Source organism: Balaenoptera musculus, chromosome 1 (genome assembly GCF_009873245.2).
Source record: "Balaenoptera musculus isolate JJ_BM4_2016_0621 chromosome 1, mBalMus1.pri.v3, whole genome shotgun sequence".
NCBI lineage: Eukaryota > Metazoa > Chordata > Mammalia > Artiodactyla > Balaenopteridae > Balaenoptera > Balaenoptera musculus.
The window spans coordinates 172,258,497-172,285,805 of record NC_045785.1 but is presented as its reverse complement, the minus strand read 5'-3'; positions in this window follow the sequence as shown (position 1 = coordinate 172,285,805).

The window sequence follows — 27,309 nt, the reverse complement described above, 5'->3', positions numbered from 1 at the left end:
GTATCATTTTTGTCAATTAGAATAACCCTAATTCAGACAAATGAAAAATGTCTTACAATTACCTTTTAATAATTTAATTCTGTAAGGGTCCATTTGTTATTTGTTAACCATAATAAAAATAAAAATAGCATTAAAAATAACAGTTGTGGTACTGATGAACTGTGAGAGTCAAGGAACTTTTTAATATATTCAGTTTTTTATTAACACCTTAAAAAATAATTTGTGCAAGTGATTTAAGCTTCTGGAAACAGTACTATGAAGTTTCTAACCCCAGGTTGTTTCTTACTCTAGGTTGTTTAAAGATGGCACTGTTTAAGATGTCTGATATTTAGGAAAGAGTCAAATGTATTTGACCAACAGTGCAATGCACATCTGATCAAATAAAACAGTTTAATTTAACTAGCCAAATTTATTTCAGAGTTGCACTTAGAATAATGAAACAAACCCAGTTCAATCTGTTACTCTGCTTATCGATGTAAGATTAAATGGTATCAACAAACAATATATAATAAAAGTAAAGTGGCATTTAAAAAAAAATAATATAAAATTTAAGTGGTGAAATTAAATGTATTCTCACTTTTCTGATTATAAAATTCTGGTTAATCTTCTGTCATTTGGAGTCATAGATTATTATTTTTTGTTGCTAGGTAATATATCACTGAGCTAGACTATTGGTAAGGGTATCAAAAATCTTCAGTTATGTAGAAGGATTAGTTAGCCTGGGTAAACTGATATACTGCCAGCAGTAATACGTGGGGATTAATTTAATCTAATAAAACCAAACCGGTAATTTATGACTAGTTTCCAAATGCTCTGAAGACTTTACAATAAGGATACTTCAGAAATATGATTTACTACCTTATTATATGGAGATAAGTACAATGCTCAGGATTTCCATATAGAAAATTAAATTCAAGGATGAAATATATGTCTCATATATACTAGGGCATTTACTAGAAAAAAGAAAGCAACAAAAATAAGTTTAACTTATACTACACTTAATGGCTCTCCAAGGGTTAGAATGCTTAAGCAGTAATATCCTACCTTTGCCAAGAGGCTCTTTTCTTTCCTCAAGTGTCATAACAAAATGGACTTCTTAACACATGTAATCCTTCTTAATGTGTTCAGTAAAAGAAAACCACCCAGGGGAAAATGTGTTAGACTATAAGAACCACCTTTTCTCTAATCAAGAAAATATTGTGTGAGAGGGTATAAAGATCACAAAATTGGAAAAGAAATAAATTCCTAGCATAATAATTATTAGATTAGTGAAATTTTCTTTTTTTTTTTTAACATCTTTACTGGAGTATAATTGCTTTACAATGGTGTGTTAGTTTCTGCTGTATAACAAAGTGAACCAGCAAAATGTATACATATATCCCCACACCTCCTCTCTCTTGCGTCTCCCTCCCACCCTCCCTATCCCACCCCTCTAGGTGGTCACAAAACACCAAGCTGATCTCCCTGTGCTATGGAGTTGCTTCCCACTAGTGGTCTATTTTACATTTGGTAGTGTATATATGTCAATGCTAATCTCTCACTTTGTCCCAGCTTAACCCTCCCCCTCCCCGGGTCCTCAAGTCCATTCTCTATGTCTGCGTCTTTATTCCCGTCCTGCCCCTAACTTCTTCAGAACCATTATTATTATTTTTTAGATTCCATATATATGTGTTAGCATATGGTATTTATTTTTCTCTTTCTGAATTACTTCACTCTGTATGATAGACACTAGGTCCATCCACCTCACTACAAATAACTCAATTTCATTTCTTTTTACTGCTGAGTAATATTCCATTGTGTGCCACATCTTCTTTATCCATTCACTTGTCGATGGACACTTAGGTTGCTTCCATGTCCTGGCTATTGTAAATACAGCTGCAATGAACATTGTGGTACATGACTCTTTTTGAATTATGGTTTTCTCAGGGTATATGCCCAGTAGTGGGATTGCTGGATCATATGGTAGTTCTATTTTTAGTTTTATATGGAAGCTCCATACTGTTCTCCATAGTGGCTGTATCAATTTACATACCCACCAACAGTGCAAGAGGGTTCCCTTTTCTCCACACCCTCTCCAGCATTTACTGTTTGTAGATTTTTTGATGATGACCATTCTGACTGGTATGAGATGATACCTCATTGTAGTTTTGATTTGCATTTCTCTAATGATTAGTGATGTTGAGCATCCTTTCATGTGTTTGTTGGCAATCTGTATATCTTCTTTGGAGAAATGTCTATTTATACATTCTACCCATTTTTGGTTGGGTTGTTTGTTTTTTTGATATTGAGCTGCATGAGCTGCTTGTAAATTTTGGAGATTAATCCTTTGTCAGTTGCTTCACTTGCAAATATTTTCTATCATTCTGAGGGTTGTCTTTTCATCTTGTTTATGGTTTCCTTTACTGTGCAAAAGCTTTTAAGTTTCATTAGATTCCATTTGTTTATTTTTGTTTTTATTTCCATTTCTCTAGGAGGTGGGTCAAAAAGGATCTTGCTGTGATGCATGTCATAGAGTGTTCTGTCTATACTTTCCTCTAAGAGTTTGATAGTGTCTGGCCTTACATTTAGGTCTTTCGTCCATTTTGAGTTTATTTTTGTGTATCGTGTTACGGAGTGTTCTAATTGCATTGTTTTACATGTAGCTGTCCAGTTTTCCCAGCACCACTTATTGAAGAGGCTGTCTTTTCTCCATTGTATATTCTTGCCCTCTTTATCAAAAATAAGGCGACCATATGTGCATGAGTTTATCACTGGGGTTTCTATCCTGTTCCATTGATCTTTATTTCTGTTTTTGTGCCAGTACCACACTGTACTGATTACTGTAGCTTTGTAGTACAGTCTGAAGACCAGAGGCCTGATTCCTCCAGCTCCGTTTTTCTTTCTCAAGATTGCTTTGGCTATTCGGGGTCTTTTGTGTTTCCATAGAAATTGTGAAATTTTTTGTTCTAGTTCTGTGTAAAACGTCATTGGTAGTTTGATAGGGATTGCATTGAATCTGTAGATTGTTTGGGTAGTATAGTCATTTTCACAATGTAGATTCTTCCAATCCAAGAACATGGTATATCTCTCCATCTGTCTGTATCATTTTTAATTTCTTTCATCAGTGTCTTATAGTTTTCTGCATACATGTTTTTGTCTCCTTAGGTAGGGTTATTCCTAGGTTTGTTGTAATGGTAAATGGGAGTGTTTCCTTAATTTCTGTTTCAGATTTTTCATCATTAGTGTATAGCAATGCAAGAGATTTCTGTGCATTAATTTTGTATCTTTCTGCTTTACCAAATTCACTGATTAGCTCTAGTAGTTTTCTGGTAGCATCTTTAGGATTCTCTACGTATAGTATCATGTTACCTGCACACAGTGACAGCCTTACTACTTCTTTTCCAATTTGGATTTCTTTTATTTCTTTTTCTTCTCTGATTGTTGTGGCTAAAACTTCCAAAACTATGTTGAATAGTAGTGGTGAGGGTGGGCAACCTTGTCTTGTTCTGGATCTTAGTGAGGAATGGTTTCAGTGTTTCACCACTGAGAACAACGTTGGCTGTGGGTTTGTCATATATGGCCTTTATTATGTTGAGGTAAGTTCTCTCTATGCCTACTTTCTGGAGAGTTTTTATCATGAATGGGTGTTGAATTTTGTTGAAAGCTTTTTCTGCATATATTGAAAGAATCATATGGTGTTTCTCCTTCAATTTGTTAATATGGTTTATCACATTGATTGATTTGCATATATTGAAGAATCCTTGCATTCCTGGGATAATCCCACTTCAGCATGGTGTATGATCCTTTTAATGTGCTATTGGATTCTGTTTGCTAGTATTTAGTTGAGGATTTTTGCATCTATGTTCATCAGTGATACTGGCCTGTCATTTTCTATTTTTGTGGCATCTTTGTCTGGATTTGATATCAGGGTGATGGTGGCCTTGTAGAAGGAGTTGGGGAGTGCTCCTCCTTCTGCTATATTTTGGAAGAGTTCGAGAAGGATAGGTGTTAGCTCTTCCCTAAATGTTTGATAGAATTCGCCTGTGAAGCCATCCGGTCCTGGGCTTTTGTTTTTTAGAAGATTTTTAATCACAGTCTCAATTTCAGTGCTTGTGATTGGTCTGTTTATATTTTCTATTTCTTCCTGGTTCACTCTCGGAAGGTTGTGTTTTTCTAAGAATGTGTCCATTACTTCCAGGTTGTCCATTTTATTGGCATATAGTTGCTTGTAGTAGTCTCTTATGATCCTTTGTATTTCTACAGTGTCTGTTGTTACTTCTCCTTTTCCATTTCTAATTCTATTGATTTGAGTCTTCTCCCTTTTTTTCTTGATGAGTCTGGCTAATGGTTTATCAATTTTGTTTATCTTCTCAAAGAACCAGCTTTTAGTTTGATTGATATTTGCTATCGTTTCCTTCATTTCTTTTTCATTTATTTCTGATCTGATCATTATGATTTCTTTCCTTCGGCTAACTTTGGGGTTTTTTTTTGTTCTTCTTTCTCTAAATGCTTTAGGTGTAAGGTTAGGTTGTTTTTTTGAGATGTTTCTCGTTTCTTGAGGTAGGATTGTATTGCTATAAACTTCCCTCTTAGAACTGCTTTTGCTGCATCTCATAGGTTTTGGGTCGTTGTGTTTTCATTGTCATTTTTTTCTAGGTATTTTTCAATTTCCTCTTGATTTCTTCAGTGATATCTTGGTTATTACGTAGTGTATTGATTAGCCTCCATGTGTTTGTAGTTTTTACAGATTTTTTTCCTGGAATTGATGTCTAGTCTCATAGCATTGTGGTCGGAAAAGATACTTGATATGATTTCAGCTTTCTTAAACTTACCAAGGCTTGATTTGTGGCCCAAGATATGATCTATCCTGGAGAATGTTCCATGAGCACTTGAGAAGAATGTGTATTCTGTTGTTTTTGGATGGAATGTCCTATAAATATCAATTAAGTTCATCTTGTTTAATATATCATTTAAAGCTTGTGTTTCCTTATTTATTTTCATTTTGGATGATCTGTCCATTGGTGAAAGTGGGGTGTTAAAGTCCCCTACTATGATTGTGTTACTGTCAATTTCCCCTTTTATGGCTGTTAGCATTTGCCTTATGTATTGAGGTGCTCCTATGATGGGTGCATAAATATTTACAGTTGTTATATCTTCTTGTTGGATTGATCCTTTGATCATTATGTAATGTCCTTCTTTGTCTCTTGTAATAGTCTATTTTAAAGTCTATTTTCTCTGATATGAGAATTGCTACTCCAGCTTTCTTTTGATTTCCATTTGCACGGAATATCTTTTTCCATCCCCTCACTTTCAGTCTGTCTGTGTCCCTAGGTATGAAGTGGGTCTCTTGTAGACAGCATACATACGGGTCTGGTTTTTGTATACATTCAGTCAGTCCATGTCTTTTGGTGGGAGCGTTTAATCCATTTACATTTAAGGTAATTATCGATATGTGTGTTCCTATTACCAATTTCTTAATTGTTTTGGGTTTGTTATTGTAGGTCTTTCCCTTCTCTTGTGTTTCCTGCCTAGAGAAGTTCCTTTAGCATTTGTTGTAAACCTGATTTGATGGCACTGAATTCTCTTAGCTTTTGCTTGTCTGTAAAGGTTTTAATTTCTCTGTCTAATCTGAATGAGATCCTTGCTGTGTAGAGTAATCTTGGTTGTAGGTTTTTTCCTTTCATCACTCTAAATATGTGTTCCCACTCCTTTCTGGCTTCCAGAGTTTCTGCTGAAAGATCAGCTGTTAACCTTCTGGGGATTCCCCTGTATGATATTTGTTGCTTTTTCCTTGCTGCTTTTAATACTTTTTCTTTGTCCTTAATTTTTGATAGTTTGATTAATATGTGTCTTGGCGTGTTTTTCCTTGGATTTATCCTGTATGGGACTCTGCGCTTCCTGGACTTGACTATTTCCTTTCCCATATTAGGGAAGTTTTCAACTATAATCTCTTCAAATATTTTCTCAGTCCCTTTCTTATTCTCTTCTTCTTCTGGGACCCCTATAATTCGAATGTTGGTGGGTTTAATGTTGTCCCAGATGTCTCTGAGACTGTTCTCAATTCTTTTCATTCTTTTTTCTTTATTCTGCTCTGCAGTAGTTATTTCCACTATTTTATCTTCCAGGTCATTTATCCGTTCTTCTGCCTCAGTTATTCTGCTATTGATTCCTTCTAGAGAATTTTTAATTCATTTATTGTGTTGTTCATCACTGTTTGTTTGCTCTTTAGTTCTTCTAGATCCTTGTTAAACATTTCTTGTATTTTCTCCATTCTATTTCCAAGATTTTGGATCATCTTTATTATCATTACTCTGAATTCTTTTTTCAGGTAGACTGCCTATTTCCTCTTCCTCTGTTTGATCTGGTGGGTTTTTACCATGCTCATTCCTCTGCTGTTTCTCTGTCTCTTAATTTTGCTTAACTTACTGTGTTTGGGGTCTCCATTTGCAGGCTGCACGTTCGTAGTTCCCATTGTTTTCGGTGTCTGCTCCCAATGGCTAAGGTTGGTTCAGTGGGTTGTGTAGGCTTCCTGGTGGAAGGGACTAGTGCCTGTGTTCTGGTGGATGAGGCTGGATCTTGTCTTTCTGTGGGGCAGGACAGCATCTGGTGGTGTGTTTTGGGGTGTCTGTGACCTTATTATGATTTTAGGCAGCCTCTCTGCTAATGGGTGGGGTTGTGTTCCTGTCTTGCTACTTGTTTGGCATAGGGTGTCCAGCACTATAGCTTGCTGGTTGCTGAGTGGAGCTGGGTCTCAACTAGCGTTGAGATGGAGATCTCTGGGAAAGCTTTTGCCATTTGGTATTATGTGGACCCAGGAGGTCTCTGGTGGACCAATGTCCTGAACTCAGCTCCCTTACCTCAGAGGCACAGGCTTGACACCCAGCCAGAGCACCAAGACCCTGTCAGCCACACAGCTCAGAAGAAAAGGGAGAACAAAAGAAAGAAAGAAAATAAAAAGAAATAAAGTTATTAAAATAAAATATTTTAATAATTAAAGATTAAAAAATTAAAAAGTAATAAAAGAAGGAAAAAAGGAGAGCAACCAAATAAAAAACAAATCCACCATTGATAAGAAGTGCTAAAAACTATACAAAAAAAAAAAAAAGGAAAGACAGAATTCTAGGACAAATGGTAAAAGCTAAGCTATACAGACAAAATCACACAAAGAAGCATACACATACACACTCACAAAAAGAAAAAAAGGAAAAAAATATATATCTATATATTAAAAAAAAAGGAAGAGAGCAACCAAATCAATAAACAAATCTACCAATGATAATAAACTCTAAATACTAAACTATGAAAAACATAAAACCAGAAACCAGTCAGTTGCATATAGCAAACCCCAAGTCTGCAGTTGCTCCCAAGTCCAAAGTCTCAATTTTGGGATGATTCGTTGTGTATTCAGGTATTCCACAGATGCAGGGTATATCACGTTGATTGTGGAGATTTAATCTGCTGCTCCTGAGGCTGCTGGGAGAGATTTCCCTTTCTCTTCTTTATTCGCACAGCTCCTGGGGTTCAGCTTTGGATTTGGCCTGCCTTTGCGTGTAGGTTGCCTGAGGGCGTGTGTTTCCACCCAGACAGGACAGGGTTAAAGGAGCAGCTGATTAAGGGGCTGTGGCTCACTCAGTCCGGGGGGAGGGAGGGGTACAGAATGCAGGGTGAGCCTGCAGCAGCAGAGGCCAGCATGACGTTGCAACAGCCTGTGGTGCCAGGTGTTCTCCCAGGAAAGTTGTCCCTGGATCACAGGACCCTGGCAGTGGTGGGCTGCAGAGGCTCCCGGGAGGGGAGGTTTGGATAGTGACCTGTGCCCGCACCCAGGCTTCCTGGTGGCTGCAGCAGCAGCCTTAGCATTTCCTGCCCGTCTCTTGTGTCCACGCTGATAGCCACGGCTCGCACCCGTGTCGGGAGCTTGTTTAGGTGGTGATCTGAATCCCCTCTCCTAGCGCCCCCCGAAACAATGGTCTCTTACCTCCTAGGCAGGTCCAGACATTTTCCTGGACTCCCTCCCAGCTAGCTGTGGCGCACTAGCCCCCTTCAGGCTGTGTTCATGCAGTCAACCCCAGTCCTCTCCCTGGGATCTGACCTCTGAAGCTAGAGCCTCACCTCCCAGCCCCCACCCATCCCGGCAGGTGAGCAGAGAAGCCTCTCGGGCTAGTGAGTGCTGGTCGGTACCGATCCTCTGTGTGGGAATCTCTCTGCTTTGCCCTCTGCACCCCTGTTGCTGAGCTTTCCTTCATGGCTCTGAAGCTTCCTCCCACCCACCCACCCCCTGTCTCCGCCAGTGAAGGGGCTTCGTAGTGCGTGGAAACTTTTCCTGCTTCACAGCTCCCTCCCTGAGGTGCAGGTCCTGTCCTTATTGTTTTTTCTCTGTTTTTTCTTTTTTCTTTTGCCCTACCCAGGTACATGGGGTTTCTTGCCTTTTGGGAAGTCTGAGGTCTTCTGCCAGCATTCAGTAGGTGTTCTGTAGGACTTGTTCCACCTGTAGATGTATTTCTGTTGTATTTGTGGGGAGGAAGGTGATCTCCACGTCTTACTCCTCCACCGTCTTGACGGTCTCTAGCTTAGTGAAATTTTCAATCATGTTTTTTATAATTTTTACAGAGTATTTTATTTGTATCAACATTGTTTTAATTATCATATAAAATATTAAAGAAAATAAATAAATAAATTATAATGGCTCTTTTGAAATATCTCTAAGTGTTATGCCTCATGTGAATCTTTATTTAATAAATCTTAAATGCATACAACATTTACAGGTACTAGATTTAAAAGACTATTAAGAGCATGGAAAGGGAAGCAACAGATTGAGAGAAGATATTTGCAAAATATATATTTGACAAGGATTTATACATAGCACTTACATAAAAAGCATCTTCAACTCTGTAAGAAAAAGACAAAAATTCAATGGAAAAATGAGCAAAAGACTTGAATAGCCGCTAAGCAAAAGAAGATATCCTATTGGCCATAAACATAGGAAAAGTGTTCAACCTCATCAGTTATCAGGGAAATACAAAATGAAGCCATAATGAAATCATTGTAAACACCCACCAGAACATGGGAAGAAAATAGCTGAACAAAACCAAATATTGGTAATGATGGAATCACTGGATCATTCACACATTTCTGGTGAGAAATTAAATTGGTACAACCACTGTAGGGAAACTTTTGGCAGTATCTATTAAACATTTTCATACATGCTGTATATGCTATGATGCAGCAGTCTCCCTCCTGGGAGTGTACCTGAGCGACATGCACATATACCTGTACCAAAAAGCATACACAAGCATGTTCATGGCAATATTACTCACAACAGTAATATCACCTGATAGCAACCCAAATGCAAGCAACTATTAAATGGGATGAATAAATTAAAAGATAGTCAATGAAATTCCACATGGCAAAGAAAATGCACACACTAGTGATATAAGGAACAACATGAATGAATCTCACCAACATGATGATAAATGCAAGGAAGGAGATGCTGAAGACTGCATGATGTCTAATTCTATTTATATAAAATGGATAAGCTCCTTCACAGTGATAACAGAAATTACAGTGGTTCCCACAGATGGTAGTAACTGCAAAGGAGTATGAAGGGGACTTCCAAAATGCTATTAATACTTTTTTATTGATCTGAGTGGTGGTTTCATGAGTGTTTTCAGTTTACAAAAATTTGTTGGTCAAATATCTTATTTTGCTAAATCCTCATTTAAATCTTCCTCATATTTTTCTGCTGAAATGTCTTTTTCTTACAGATTTCAGGAAGTTATTTATGTAAATACCATGTATGAGTCCTTTGTCAAATATACATTTTGCAAATAAAATATATATTTGTAAAATATATTTATGATTAATATTTTCTCAATTTGTTGCTTATCTTTCCACATCCTTAATAATGCTTTAAGTCTAGCACTTAGAATTTTTGTATGCATTTTCATAAAAACCAAAAACTTAGAGACACTTCACAATATCCTAACATTTCTAAACTCTTGTGTAGGTGTGTTAAATTTAAAGATTTATTCATTAAAAAAGAAACCAATATTTATATAAAAATGTACACAGCTAAGCTCAGTTAACTTTCAGAATAAGTCCTCATTATGTGGTACATTAGTGGACAGCTTTAGAATTGTTTTAATAAAAGTCAATGTTCTAGTTTTAGGACAACTAATTGAAGTTAATTAGCAAACTATATGTAACTGACATGGCAGTCATAACTATTGATTAAAGTTGATAGTATATACCTTGAATTGATTCACAAAAATATTGTTTATTTAATGGATATGAGTGATAGTGACTTAATTTAGAAAGAGTTACCCAGACTAATTATGGAAAAGACTTGGTTTTATAAGTGGATTTTAGGGATAACTTAAATCTGATGTAGCCTCTATTTCTCTTTTCTGCTCCTGTCTGATTGTTAGTTACTTCTCTGCATTTCAGAAGATGGGGGGCAGCTGCCAACAGCCTCCAAAACACATGTTCAACATTTTCTCTAATCAGTAAAAGTATCTCTTTTTCCCTGCTCCTCTGGAAAAAAAATTAAGAAGAATTAATTTGTCTTTGTTTAGGTGGTTATTGCTGGATAAAACAACTGTGACTACAACATCAGTGTTATGTTAATAATAGCTAAAAGGACAGTTTTGAATAGAGGAAGGAACTGTCCTCAGTGTAGTGTGTGGTGTACTGTTCCAACAGCATAGTTTCAAGAATAAATGGGACATCGTGTATACAGAAAAACAGTAGATGTTCACTAAAGATGCCAGATAAAATGTGTGTGTACACATATTTAAACCACATAGAGGTATATATATTTATTATCTTGGAAATTCTGCATGTTTTCCTCCTATAAAATGTCTTTTGTATCATTTAATTTCCTTGTAAGAATCTACGCTTAACTGAAATGTATAAATATATGTTGAAACTTACATAATTATGCATTAAGCCAGCATCAAAATCACATCATGTAAGAATTATCTTCCTCATACTTATTAGAACCATGATAATGAGGATCTTGCCACTAACTGCTGTTCAAAGTGTATGAGTGAGATCAATATATTGGACACAAATGACAGTCAATGGGTAAGAGACCATTTTTTTTTTGGATGACAATATAGTTATTATACACTATAATAGGAATTGAATTTTCATAGATTAACTTATTGACATTAAATCCAAACTTCAAGAACAATTATCTAACATTATAATAACTTTCAAAAATATCATTTTAGCAATGTAATTACCATTTAATTTCAGAAATTTCAAGAAAATTCATGCTAGTCATTAATGATCACAGCTGTATAACATAAAATATTTTAGATTATATTAATCAATGTAGTAAGTATCAGTTTTCTTAATCAAATGGAATCAACAATGCTTTGGATAATTCAAATGATACATATGTGTTTTGTTAGTATAGATTATTTTGTAATTCTAATATTTGAATATATATGCTAAATGCAAATAGCAAATTTCCTTCTTTAGAAGGAAATTATATATATATATTTCTCTATATATATCTATATACACATATATATATACATAAACATATATTATTTTTCTCAAAATTAGCCCACTAAAATATTCAAATCAGGTTTGTTGAGGTATAATTTATGTACAATAAACATTAACCTTTTTACTATAAGATTTTTGATCTATTCTGTATCTATTCTGTATTGTTACTACCACCACAATCATGATATTGAATAGTTCCCTCAATCCACAGATTTAATTAGTGCCTTGATCATGTTCCCATAAAAGAGAGATATAATAATGGCAGACACTGACACATGAACTGAGATAAAAATATGCTGAGTCAAATCCTACAGAGAGAACCATGTACATGCTGTTTCTTTTTTATTTTGTTGAGGTTAATATGCATACACAAAAAGTCACCCTCATAGTGTAAGTCCTAGGAGGTTTGAAAAACATACAGCCATGTAATCACCACTATAAAGATATAGGACAGTTCCATCATCTCTCCCAAATCACTGATTTCCTTTTGCTGTCAACACATCTGGCCGGCCCAGCCCTTTGCAACCCTGATTTCTGTTCTGCCTTTATAAGTTTGCCTTTGTCAAAAGATCATATAACTAGAATCAGAGGCATTTAAGATTTTTCCATGTTGTTTCATGTGTCAGCAGTTAGTTTCTTTTTATTAATGACTACTATTCCATTGTATAATATATAACTCCATGTGTCCACCATTGTAGTACCATACACTCTCCCTAGCATTTGATATTGACAATGTTATGGATTTTGGCTATTCTAGTATATGTGCAGGGGTATCTCTTGCTTTAATTTGCATTTCCATGATGACATATGATGTAGAGTATCTTTTCATATGCTATTTGCCATCTGTATATCTTTTTTAGTGAGGTTTCTGTTAAGGTTTTTGACCTAATTTTAATCAGGTTGTTTGTTTTCTTATAGTCAAGTCTTAAGATTTCTTTGTATATTTTGCATAACAGTCCTTTATAAAATATGTCTTTCACAGATATTTTCTTCCATTCTGTGGCTTGTCTTTTCATTCTATTGATAGTGACTTTTCCAGAGGAAAAGTTTTTAATTTTAATGAAGTCCAGCTTATTAATTCTTTCTTTCATGGATTGGTGCCTTTGGTGTTGTATCTAGAAAGTCATCAGCAAACTCAGCATCATCCAGATTGTCTACGTTATCTTCTAGAAGTTTTTGCATTTTACATTTATGTCTATATCATTATGAAATTCTCTACCTTTGCCCATAAGTCTAATTTATGATATTAATATATCTCATACAGCCTACTTATTCTTTCTCTTTGCATAGTATACCTTTTTTCTATCCATTACATTAAAATGAATTCATATTTAATGTGTATCTATTTCAGATCTTTTCAGATAGTTGTGTTGCTCTTTTTCATCTACTCTGATAATCTCTTTTCTTAATTGGAGTTTAATCTCATTAATAGCTAATGTAATTATTGTACAGCTATAGTTAAGTCTAAAATGTTGCTATTCATTTTTTTTGCCCACAGTTTTTTTCTCCTTTGTTCCTCTCACTGCCTTTTTTCTCACTGCCTTTTTTAAAGAATACACAACATTACACACACAAACACTTACATACACATATAGAAATTTATTCAGGATTCCATTTTAATCTAATGGTCTCTTTAAAATTTTTTATTGGGGTATAATTTATTTACAATGTTGTGTTAGTTTCAGGTGTACAGCAAAGTGAATCTGTTATAGAAATACATATATCCACTCTTTTTTATATTCTTTTCCTATATAGGCCATTAAAGAGCATTGAGTAGACTTCCCTGTACTAAACAATAGGTCCTTATTAGTTATGTATTTTATAAATGGTAGTGTGTATATGTCAATCCCAATCTTCCAATTTATCCCTACTCCCCCTTACCCCAGTGTAACCATAAGTTTATTTTCTACATCTGTAACTCTACTTCGGTTTTGTAGATAAGTTCATTTGTAGCCTTTTTTAGATTCCACATATAAGCAATATCATATGAGATTTGTCTTTCTCTGACTTACTTCACTCACTCTGAGAATCTCTAGGTCCATCCACGTTGCTGCAAAAAGCACATGAAAAGATGCTCAACATCACTAATTATTAGAGAAAGGCAAATCGAAACTACAATGAGGTATCACCTCACACTGGTCAGAATGGCCATCATCAAAAAGTCTACAAATAATAAATGCTGGAGAGGGTGTGGAGCAAAGGGAACCCTCCTACACTGTGGTGGGAATGCAAACTGGTACAGCCGCTATGGAGAACGGTAAGGAAGTTTCTTAAAAAACTAAAAATACAGCTACCATATGATCCAGCAATCCCACTCCTGGGCATATATCCAGAGAAAACCATAATTCGAAAAGATGCAGGCACCCCAATGTTCACTGCAGCACTATTCACAATACCCAGGACATGGAAGCAACCTAAATGTCCATCAGCAGAGGAGTGGATAAAGAAGATGTGGTACAGATATACAATGGAATACTTTTCAGCCATAATCTAATGGTCTTTTACATTTTTTCTATTTATTTTATGAATTATAATACAAAATCCTATATTTTCATATTTTTAAGTAAAATGTAAATAAAATGTAAGAGCTTTACAACTATATAATTTTACTACTCTTCTCTCCTATCCTTATGCTAGTTGCCATATGTATTGCATCTACATAAGTTATAAACCCCACAATACAATGTAATAGATTTTCCTTTAAATGGTCGTACATATATTAAGGAAATTAAAATGAAATACAGTTTTATACTTAACCACATATTTATGATATCTCTTCCTTTTCATTTACCCTTAAATCTTTGAGTTTCCATATCGTATCACTCAGTTACATTCAGAAGAACTTATTTTAACAGTTCTGAGAAATTCACTAGATTATTATTTACAGAAGATCTCATAGCTTGGTAAAGACTGCAGCTGCGTCTCACTGCCTTGATCACAAGTTTCTGAATTCCAAACTATCCTTCATTTATACATAATTTCTCACTGATCTGGATCAGTAGAGTTAATATACTTTAAATACAGTATTTAAATCTCTTAAGGACCAATACATGTGAGGAGTATACAGACACAAAATTAGATGTGCATGTGCAAGGACTGACTTTTAAGATATTTCATTAAATACATATGTCTACTAAATATGTTAACCATTTTTTTCATAACTTATTTTTTCCCAGTAATGGTAATAAGATAGCACAATACCTATTGTTTTATTCCTTTCTTCATAATTTAGACATCATGTAACTCAAATGAACTGGCAGGAAAAGTTGATGACTTCTTTTTTGCCCCTCCACTCTTTTTTCCTAACCTTCACTTCTACTTATGACATTACACTTTAAATCAATTTGTGTAAAGGGAGAGTTAGGGCTAAAAGCCAGAGATAAGATGTATCTTATTTAATATTTCAAAAGCAAGACAATAAATTCCTATACCTGAGAACTACAAAAGGAACTTTAACTCAAGAAGGATAATGAAAAGACTCTTCAAAGTAGTCACATAAAGAGCCATAGAAATATATTAAAGCAAACCCAACCTCAAAGTTGGAGAAATGCAATTCGGAGACTAAAATAACACACCACTAGATCTGCCTTAGAGAAAACAAATTTACATTACAAAAGTATATTACTTAAATGCATAGACAGTTATTTAAACAATTTTGTGTACCTTTTAAATTTCTGAATATTAATGACTTTTATGGGCCCCAAATGGCCTAATATTGGAAGTGATATAAGGGTGTATAACTTGTTTAGAAAAAATAATCTGTAAGATGAATACTGTGAGTCCCAGGGTTGATTTACTAACTTAATATTTAAAATATTATGACTGACCAAACAGATTTAACATATAACACACAAAAAAGAAAGAAATTATTCATGACAAATCTATATGTAAAAAGAGATTTTTTTCCCTCTAAGCAAGAAAGAAATTCACTGATGTTAAAACTGTCTACTATTGTAATAAATAAGTGAAATTCATTTCTTTGATAACCCAGGAGAGAAAAAAGGAACTGTAAACAATGTCTATGCTACTAAATTAAAACTCCTTTGAAAAGATCCCAAACCACACTCAATGTTGTCATCTTTAATCTTGTGTGGTGTTCAGAAGCTAAAACAATTCTTATAACATGACATATATTTTTATTTTGTGAATATGCAAATGTACTTCAGTTTTATCGTGTTGTCAAATTGTATCTACTACAGGAAGACAATTTTTAAAAATCTTCTTTATATTAGTGTTGAAAACTTCAATTTACCACTGTATAAGTTAAGATGTGGCACATATATACAATGGAATATTACTCAGCCATAAAAAGAAATGAAATTGAGTTATTTGTAGTGAGGTGGATGGACCTAGAGTCTGTCATACAGAGTGAAGTTAAGTCAGAAAGAGGAAAACAAATACGGTATGCTAACACATATATATGGAATCTAAAAAAAAAAAAAAGAAAATGGTTATGACGAACCTAGGGGCAGGACAGGAATAAAGACGCAGACGTAGAGAATGGACTTGAGGACACAGGGAGGGGGAAGGGCAAGCTGGGATGAAGTGAGAGAGTGGCACTGACATATATACACTACCAAATGTAAAATAGATAGCTAGTGGGAAGCAGCCACATAGCACAGGGAGATCAGCTCGGTGCTTTGTGACCACCTAGAGGGGTGGGATAGGGAGGGTGGGAGGGAGACGCAAGAGGGAGGAAATATGGGGATATATGTATAGGTATAGCTGATTCACTTTGCTATAAAGCAGAAACTAACACACCATTGTAAAGCAACTATACTCCAATAAAGATGTTAAAAAATAAACTAGAAAACTTACCTACTTCTTCAACATCCCCTATTTCGAGCCTCTGATGCATTTTTTCCATTGCACTAAAATAACCTAGTATACAATTATTTCCTCTATTATCTCAGAAAAACTTGGGTTTCATTAGCAGATGAAGTTTATCTATCTATTCTGTTAGCTTCTGTATTCCCCAACATTGGTACAGAGCAAGTACTCAATTAATATGTGACAAATTATTCAATGTTTCACCATTTGTACACCAGTCCTAGTCTAAATTCCATTTTTTTCTCCTTAACTGTGGGAGTAGCCTCTTAACTGAGATTCCTGTACCCAACCTTACCTGCTTTGCATCAGTTTCAAGTACCTACCTTTCCTGTACCTACCTTTATCCCTCTTGAATGATTTTAAAAGCTAAAACTAAACACTATACTTTACAAACACTCTAGCAGTTTTAAAAAATTCAAGTTCCATCGCTTTTAGCTTGAAATCCTTCCATGATTTCCCATTGCCCTTTAATATACTTTTCAAGAATCCTTAATACGTTTTACAAAGTCCTGTATTATTTGAACTCTGCCTTTTCTCATTCTACTTCCATCTTCTCTCTCTGGGCTCCAGCTACATCAGCATCTTTTATTTCTTCTTACCTCAGCACCCTTGAATTCCCTTCCTATTTCTATTCTCTCTGCATGCTTTCTCTATTTAACTCTTTAGCAACCTTCAGTTGTCTGCTTAATTGTCACTTCCTAGGCAAAGGTTATCCTAACACTCCTTAACTTTATCTTCCACACACTCTCTCTTGTCTGACTGTATCATGTATGAAAGGAACAGAGTGAACACTCCTGACATCTTTGTGCTTTGGATACCTTACCAAATTATTTTTCAGGAGAAGATTCAAAACTTCCTTGAAATGGTTTTTTTCTGGTAAATATTATTTTAGTTTTAGAAAAAAATATATAAATGAATTTTTTAAGGAGGTATTTCAGGTTTGTTGAAAGAGAGGTAAAGTACGTCTTCTGAGATTGGAATACTAATCATTTTCCTATTTGGTAGAGACAAGTCCTCGGAATAGGAGTTATTACTATCAGAGTATGGGAGCCAATTTTCCTGGAGTGGAGAGAGTCATGGCTACAGGAAGCTTTTTTGAGAAAGTGGCCCTTTTTTTTTTTTTTTTTTTTGCTGCTTAATGTTTGAAAATTAGATAAATTGAGAATAGGAAGGGCTTTTATAGTTGAAAGACAATAATCAGTAACACACAGAGGAAGGTGTCAGGAATATGTTCAGTGGGCTTTGAGGAAACCACTGACTTGATCCAAGTTCATTGTTTAATATAAAATTTAGAAAGAGAGTTGAACAAGTGGTAAGGGCTCCTATTGTGATTGTTTAGGCAACAAAAACATTTTATAGGATCCTGGTCAATGTACTGACAGGGTGACAGTGGTCTTCCAATATCTGTCCACTATTCCAGAGGAGTTGAAAGGAGACTAGAGAAAACGTGAGCAGAACTGAAACAACCTCAATAACTCACTAACTAGCTGATGGACTGTGTAGACCAGGATAGTGACAGTAAGAATGGAAAATAATGCAAAATCTATGAAGCAATTTGAAATAAAATTTGATACAATTTAGATGTAGAAGATATAAATGTGTATGAAGACAATAACTGTTGTAGCTCTACATAAGGATTCAGAATAATAGCTAAGAGAGACAAAGGAGTATATGATAATAATTATAGTAAGGGTTTTCCAGAATACCAGTTAAATCAAATTGTGATAAGAACGAGAATTGTCATTTTGCTATTTGACAGAATGTTTTAGTAGGGGAAAAAATACAAGCTGGTTCCAGATATTTGCTTCTCCCTGTCTCTATGACCTTGAATAAAACATATAATTTCTCAAAACTTCAAGCTAAAATAATAGCTCCTATAAGTATTATTTTAGTTTTTGGTCTTATTTTGTTTTCTATTATGCAGAACAAATAATTTAGAATCTTAAGAAATCTATTTTAAACTTTTTACTTGTTCAAAGTTGCCATTATTATGATTGCTACGGTTTGATATTCCTTAAAAAATTTAGTTTGAAGTAAAGTAAAATACAAAGAGAGGATAAAATTATCATTTATTTATGAACTCCCTCCAAAGTTATAAAGAACTAATGTTTAAGGGGCTGTAAAAGGAGACTTAACGAACTCTTATTTGTAAAGGAATGAGACATTTTGGGTCGTCAGTGCATATCTCTTACACAGGAAATACATCAACTCTAAAAAATAAGTTAAACTTGAAATAAGTTAAAAGCTGTAAACCACATTTGTTAAAGTGTTTAAGATGTTATTTGTTGAAATAATTTAAATCCTTGTAAAGCTAGAAAATTTAAGGGTAGCCACTGTAGAATGAAATGCAAAGAACACTGAAAAGATTGTACCTTTCACTGCTGCATCTCCTCCTAATGTCCTTGTTGAATGTAAAAAAATAATTTAACATAACATTAGGTTTTATGGTATTATAAAAATTATATGAGAGGCTTGTTCCAGTTTTATAAAAATTAGCTCATGTTGTACATTTCTACAAGGGGCACTGATTACGCACACTTCAGACTCCAGAAGACAAAATGTGGGTCCCTTCAGCCTGCTTGCTGCTTTCAGCATTTGAACCTGGCTGAGTTTCGAATTAGAAAAATAAATAAAACATGAAGCATAAATAAGGAGTGTTAATGAAAACTACATAACTAATGGGACTAATCTAAAAGACTATTTTCAGGAAGAGTTTTCACAGGTTAAAAAGCAAAATATGAAAAAAAGGAAGTCATTCTTTGAGGATAAGAGTAACGTTTCTCTTATTTAGCTAAACTAATACGGGAAAAACCCTGGAATATACTATATTTCATATTGTATTCTATATAAAACTATTATTTTAAGAACATAGGCAAGAAAAATGAGCAGCAAATGCTTAGAAGTCTATTTAAGAGTTAAACTATGTGCCGTGAGTTATAATGTTTGCAAAGTTTGCAATGTTACATAGCAATTTTAAGTAGTAACCTATGAATCATGAGGTCCTTGTTTTTCGAATACAAAACTAGATTGAAATTGAGGATTTGAAAGCATGAAAAGTAGATAGTATTTAGAATATGTGATTATGAGCAACAAAAAGTCCAAGAGTACTTTTTGTAAATTCAGAAATCTGCAAGTTAATGGGTAAATTATATTTTGAAAATTAGTTATCTGAGATACAATCCTAGCATACTCTGAAAGCTGTCTAGTTTCTCATAGAAATATCTCTATTTCAGCCTAGAACTCTTGTTTCTTTTCGGTAAATACATGTAACAACAATTTAAAGTGGATTTAATCCTCAGGATTTTGATAATTTGAATACCACCTTCACTTTGGAATATGTGTCAAATAAGACATTTACATCAACAAAGTTATTTTAAAATATATAAAAATAATTACTCAGTGCAGAATATTTCCATTAATGTGAGGGATATATATATATAAAGAACTCACATAATCATATTCCCAAGTATTCAAGACTAACTTACATATTCTCTTCCTAGTCATGACAATTTAAGAAATTTAAAAGTACATGTTTAACATTATGCCAATTTAGCATGGTTCTTTTTTTTATGTTTATCTGAAATATTTTTCAGACCTTATTCCTAAATTAATCACAGTGTAGGGTTTCAGTCATTTGACCCTTTTCAGAGCATTTTCACTTTGAAATTCTGTAACAAAAGTACTGGGTTTTAGCACATTTTCAGCATGAAAACCAACCTCTTCTTCCTGCCTCAGAACATAAAAAGTGAATCACTGATTATAGCAACAGTGAATATTAAAATTCAAGCACACTTGTCACCAACATTTCTCAGAGAAGTTCTGACACACAAAAAACATAGTGAGGTTTAAAAATAATGGCAGCTACTTCTCTTTATTCACCACCATATGACAATTGTGTAAACATGATTTGCATTTCATTTGGCTTCCCATCTTTGAAAATGTGCAATAATTTATAATTCTCAATATCTTTACATTATTTCTATATTTACAAATAGAGTGTATTTGTTAGTGCTTGTTATTAAAATATGTAAATTTTGCAGAATTCCAATTTGCATAAAATGTAACTCACTTTACATAGATTTCATACCACTGGTGTTGAAGCCTTCAGAAGTCCTCTGTAAGGCATCACATGAGCACATGAAAGGGAAGAACTTTAAAAACACAACCTTACTGTAAAATATTTTAACTAAAGAATGTAAACAGAAATAAAAAGAGCCCCAAACACTAACTTTGATCCATAGCTAACTCCCTTAGCTAACATAATTCTTAAAAAAAAAGTATTTTCTATAAATCAGGACTAAGATTAAGACAAGGAATAGAAAAAATAACGCACATGGGAAAGATTCAAAGGTTACAGTAGTTGCAAAGTTCTCACAGCTTTTATCCCTAGACTATAATTTCTAATTTTCCTTTAGGTCTGTGCTGGGAAATCCTATGATCCTTTTATCTTTTGCATTTATTGCTCACAGCAGGGCTTACCGAAATTCCCCCTCTAATGCCTTCACTTAAGACAGAAGTCTTGCTCTTCGGTGGTGTCTCATTCTATCATGTAGACCTAAAATTACAATCTTCTCAAATCTGTGCTTTTTTCAGAAGTGAATAATTTGCCGAGTTTTGCAGCTTCATAGCTTGTGCCATCCATTTCTTCATTCCAATTCTTTCAGACTATAACCATAATTCCATAACAGATGTGCACAGTCTGGAAAAGCATTCTGGCCAGGTTCCTTGAACACCTCACTTGAGGGAGACCATATCTAAATGCAGCATCCTTTCATCCTCACTATGTATCCGAGGATGGAAAGACCCACAAGTGACAACTTCTGGAACTGTTTGATAAGTCTCTGGACCAGAAATTCCAGTGATTAGGAAGATGTTTTTTTCCAAAGTGTAATTCAAAATGCAGCATTTAGTTACCTACTTTTTGGTAAACCTTTATTCAGAACAAAATGCCAGAGGCAGAAGCTTCATAGGATTTTCCAGTGGCTACTTCAAGGTAAGTATGAAATTCTTGTCTTGGATAAAGGTTTTAAGAATTTTGCAAACTACTGTAATCATTGGACATAGCAGTTTGAGCATTAGAGTTTGTATCTCTTTTCTCCCCCAAAACCATTGAGAAATGTTAAAGATTTCCTAAGAAGAATAAATCCTTCAAGAAGCTGATAACTGGAATATTTTTATATATGGATGTGGGTAAATCAGTGGGCTATTATGAAAGACCAGTCAGATGAGGGATAAAAAAGTTGAACTATTGTACTATAGAATATTTATAGTTTTGAAAATAATTGCCTGAAGAACTAAGAACAGAAATGTTAAAAGTCAGTAAACTGAGAAATTGGACTTGACTCTGGATCACATGTGGGAAAGGGAGTGGGGAACATTTATTTTCCACTTTTTATCCTTCCAGTCTATTAAAAAATTCAGTTCTAAACATGAACATATGCATAAGTTTAGAATATTTATAATATATATATTTGCCTTTCAAGTCATGTTTTTTTTGAGAAAGGAAAAAGTTATTTCAAGTGCAAATAGGTATAAAATAAAAGCCTTTAGCTACCAGATAGACAATTATCAATTATGCTTCCAATACTTTAAATATACTTACAGGATTAACATCACAGCCTATTTGACCACTATATGCCATCCCGCCTCTCCTTCCCTGGAGATACCTATAATTCTGCAGTAGGTGTGCACCCTTCATGTCCATTTTTCTGCACTGCCAACATCCATATGTGCTTGTATAAAGAGTACATATCATTGTTTCACAAATTTAAAACCTTTACTCCAACTTTTCTTTCACTGACATTTTCCCATTTAAAAAATTTTAAAATATTTACTTATGTTTATGAACAGTTCACATTTTCTGTTCTGTGAATAGTTGTTCATATCCTTTGTCAATTTTCTATTTTTTTTAACTTATGGATCTGCAAGGAGTCCTAATACATTCTGGATAATTGCTAAATGTTTGCTAAACTCTCTGAAAAAAACTCCTATCCCAGTCTGGAGCTTGCCTTTTATCTCTGTTTACTACTCCTTTGCCCTAGAAGGGCAAGAAGTCAAATCTATTGATCTTTTCCTTGTTTGTGTTTTCATGTCTTTATTCTTTCGTCTTCCTTACCTCATATCATACTAGTGTTATCTAACATTTCAGAAAATATTTTAAAGCTTTGCTTCTCACAGAAAGATCTCTAGTCCATTTAGTTTCTTTTTCTTACATAGCATAAGTAATGATCCATTTGCTTTTACCTTATGAAGAACCATTTGTCTGACCACTATTTTATGAGTCTGTGCTTTCCTCACTGATGTGCACTGTTTTCTCAGTCATTTATCAGTTTCCCATACCTGTTCGTTCTATGTGCCCATAGACATGATGACTTAACATCTGGCAGGAAAATTACCCCTTCTTATGTTCAAAATCAATTCAGCTCTTTATGACTCTATATATTTATATATCAATATTTTTTAATTCTATGAAAATACAATTAGGATTTTGTTTGATAATGCATTGTTAGATATTAATACTACAAATAATTACATTTTATAATTCTGAGTCTTCAAAATCCAACATATATTGTTATTGCCATATACTTTGTATTGTTTTTATGGTCTTCAAAAGAGTTCTCTAAACTATTCCAGTGAGCATGCACATATTTTGTTAGTCATGGATTTTTTTTACATAAATGTGCTATTTTTATATTAATTTTTATTAATATAGTACCACTGCAGCACTATATAAGTAAATGATCATTTAATATCTTTATTTTGATCACAACAGCATTTCTACAAGATCTTCCAACCGTTTATAAATTGTAAGGTTCAAATGACCTTGTCCAGCCATGGTTTTTATTTTTATTTATTATTATTTTAAAAATAAATTTATTTATTTATTTATTTTTGGCTGCATTGGATCTTCGTTCTGCACGTGGGCTTTCTCTAGTTGCAGTGAGTGGAGGCTACTCTTCATTGCAGGATGCAGGCTTCTCATTGTGGTGGCTTCTCTTGTTGCAGAGCATGGACTCTAGGTACGTGAGATTCAACAGTTGTGGCATCCGGGCTCAGTAGTTGTGGCTCATGAGCACTAGAGCGAAGTCTCAGTGGTTGTGGCACATGGGCCTAGCTGCTCTGTGGCATATGGGATCTTCCTGGACCAGAGATCAAACCCGTGTCCCCTGCATTGGCAGGCGGATTCTTAACTACTATGCCAACAGGGCATCCCTGGCCATGTTTTTTAAAATGGCAGTGCCATGCCAACATTCCCTGGTTCTCTCCTTTACTTTCTTTTTCTCCATAGCACTAAACATGATATAAAACCCATAAATTTTGCTTATGTTTTTTACACAAAAATACAATCTCCAAGAGAGAAGTGCACTTTGGCTATTTTATTATTATACTGAGTCTTAGAATAGCATCTAGCCCAAAAATGGGGATCAAAGAATATTTGTAAAGGATGAATGAACGAATAACTGAAAATTATTGAATCTAGGTATTCTCAGAAAAATGTGAGGAGGACCTTCAAGATAACGGAGGAGTAAGACGTGGCAATCACTTTCCTCCCCACAAATACATCAAAAATACATCTACATGTGGAACAACTCCTACAGAACACCTACTGAATGCTGGCAAAGACCTCAGACTTCCCAAAAGACAAGAAACTAGCCACGTACCTGGGTAGGGCAAAAGAAAAAAGAAAAAACAGAGACAAAAGAATAGGGACGGGACCTGCCTCTCTGGGAGGGAGCTGTGAAGGAGGAAAAGTTTCCACACACTAGGAAGCCCCTTCACTGGCGGAGACGGGGGGTGGGCAGGGGGGAAGCTTCAGAGCCACAGAGGAGAGCACAGCAACAGGGGTTCAGAGGGCAAAGTGGGGAGATTCCCGCACAGAGCATCGGTGCCGACCAGCACTCACCAGCCCAAGAGGATTGTCTGCTCACCTGTTGGGATGGGGGTGGCTGGGAGCTGAGGCTCTGGCTTCGTAGGTCAGATCCCAGGGAGAGGACTGGGGTTGGCTGCATGACCACAGCCTGAAGGGGGCTAGTGTGCCACAGCTAGCTAGGAGGGAGTCCAGGAGAAAGTCTGGAGCTGCCGAAGAGGCAAGAGACCATTGTTTCGGGGTGCGTGAGGAGAGAGGATGCAGAGCACCACCTAAACGAGCTCCAGAGACGGGCGCGAGCTGCGGCTATTAGCGCGAACCCCAGAGACGGGCATGAGACGCTAAGGCTGCTGCTGCAGCCACCAAGAAGCCTGTGTGCAAGCACAGGTCACTATCCATACCTCCCCTCCTGGGAGCCTGTGCAACCCACCACTGCCAGGGTACCATGATCCAGGGACAACTTCCCTGGGAGAACACATGACGTGCCTCAGGCTGTTGCAATGTCAAGCGGACCTCTGCCTCTGCAGGCTCGCCCCACATTCTGTACCACATCTTTCCCCAGGCCTGAGTGAGACAGAGGCCCCGAATCAGCCGCTCCTTTAACCCTGTCCTGTCTGGGTGGAGAACAGACACTAGAGGGCGACCTACATGCAGAGACAGGGCCAAATCCAAAACTGAACCACAGGAGCTGTGCAAACAAAGAAGAGAAAAGGAAATTTCTCCGTGCAACCTCAGGAGCGGTGGGTTAAATCTCCACAATCAACTTGATGTACCCTGCATCTGTGGAATATCTGAATAGACAATGAATCATCCCAAAATTGAGGCAGTGGACAATGGGAGCAGCTTAGACTTGGGGTTTCCTGTATGTGACTGACAAGTTTCTGATATTCATGTTTACCTTAGTGTAGTTTTTAGCACTTGTTATCATTGGTGGATTTCTTTATTGGTTCAGTTGCTCTCTTCTTTTTTTTTATTACTTTTTAATTTTTTTATTTAAATTTTTTTATTTTTTATTTTAATAACTTTATCATATTTTATTTTAATTATTTATTTTTGCTTTTTTTTTCTCTCTCTCTCTTTTCTTCTGAGCCATGTGGCTGACAGGGTCTTGGTGTTCCGGCCGGGTGTCAGGCCTGAGCCTCTGAGATGGGACAGCCAAGTTCAGAACATCAGACTACCAGAGACCTCCTGGCCCCACATAATATCAATTGATGAGAGCTCTCCCAGAGATCTCCATCTCAACGCTAAGACCCAGCTTCCCTCAACAACCAGCAAGCTCCAGTTCTGGACACCCCATGCCAAACAACTAGCAAGACAGGAACACAACCCCACCCATTAGCAGAGAGGCTGCCTAAAATCATAATAAGTTCACAGACACCACAAAACACACCACTGGATGTGGTCATACCCACCAGAAAGACAAGATCCAGCATCATCCACCAGGAAGCTTACACAAGTCACTGAACCAACCTTACCAACTGGGGGCATACACCAAAAACAACGGGAACTACGAACCTGCAGCCTGCAAAAAGGAGACCCCAAACACAGTAAGTTAAGCAAAAACAGAAGACAGAGAAATATGCAGCAGATGAAGGAGCAAAGTAAAAACCCACCAGACCAAACAAATGAAGATGAAATAGGCAGTCTACCTGAAAAAGAATTCAGAGTAATGATAGTAAAAATGATCTAAAATCTTGGAAATAGAATGGAGAAAATACAAGAAATATTTTAAAAGGACCTAAAATAACAGAAGGGCAAAAAAACAATGATGAACCACACAATGAATGAAATTAAAAATTCTCTAGAAGGAATCAATAGCAGAATAACTGTGGCAGAAGAACATATGAGTGACCTGGAAGATAAAATAGTGGAAATAACTACTGCAGAGCAGAATAAAGAAAAAAGAATGAAAAGAATTGAGGACAGTCTCAGAGACCTCTGGGACAACAGTAAATGCACCAACATTCGAATTATAGTGGTCCCAGAAGAAGAGAAAAAGAAAGGGACTGAGAAAATATTTGAAGAGATTATAGTTGAAAACTTCCCTAATATGGGAAAGGAAATAGTCAATCGAGTCCAGGAAGCACAGAGAGTCCCGTATAGGATAAATCCAAGGAGAAACATGCCAAGACACATATTAATCAAACTATCAAAAATTAAGGACAAAGAAAAAATATTAAGAGCAGCAAGGGAAAAGCAACAAATAACACACAAGGGAATCCCCAGAAGGTTAACAGCTCATCTTTCAGCAGAAACTCTGAAAGCCAGAAGGGAGTGGCAGGATGTATTTAAAGTGGTGAAAGGGAAAAACATACAACCAAGATTACTCTACCCAACAAGGATCTCATTCAGATTCGATGGAGAAATTAAAACTTTTACAGATAAGCGAATGCTAAGAGAATTCAGCACCACACAACCAGATTTAAAACAAAGGCTAAAGGAACTTCTCTAGGCAGGAAACACAAGAGGAGGAAAATATCTACAATAACAAGCCCAAAACAATTAAGAAAATGGTAATAGGAACATACCTATCAATAACTACCTTAAATGTAAATGGATTACATGCTCCAACCAAAAGACATAGACCGGTTGAATGGATTCAAAAACAAGACCCGTATATATGCTGTCTACAAGAGACCCATCTCAGACGTAGGGACACAGACAGACTGAAAGTAAGGGGATGGAAAAAGATATTCCATGAAAATGAAAATCAAAAGAAAGCTGGAGTAGCAAATCTCATATCAGACAAAATAGACTTTAAAATACAGACTATTACAATAGACAAAGAAGGACACTACATAATGATCAAAGGATCAATCCAAGAAGAAGATATAACAATTTTAAGTATTTATGCAGCCAACATAGGAGCACCTCAGTACATAAGGCAAATGCTAACAGACATAAAAGGGGAAATTGACAGTAACACAATAATAGTAGGGGACTTTAACACCCCACTTTCACCAATGGACAGATCATCCAAAATGAAAATAAATAAGGAAACACAAGCTTTGAATGACACATTAAACAAGATGGATTTATTTGATATTTATAGGACATCCCATCCAAAAACAACAGAATACACTTTCTTCTCAAGTGCTTATGGAACAATCTCCAGGAGA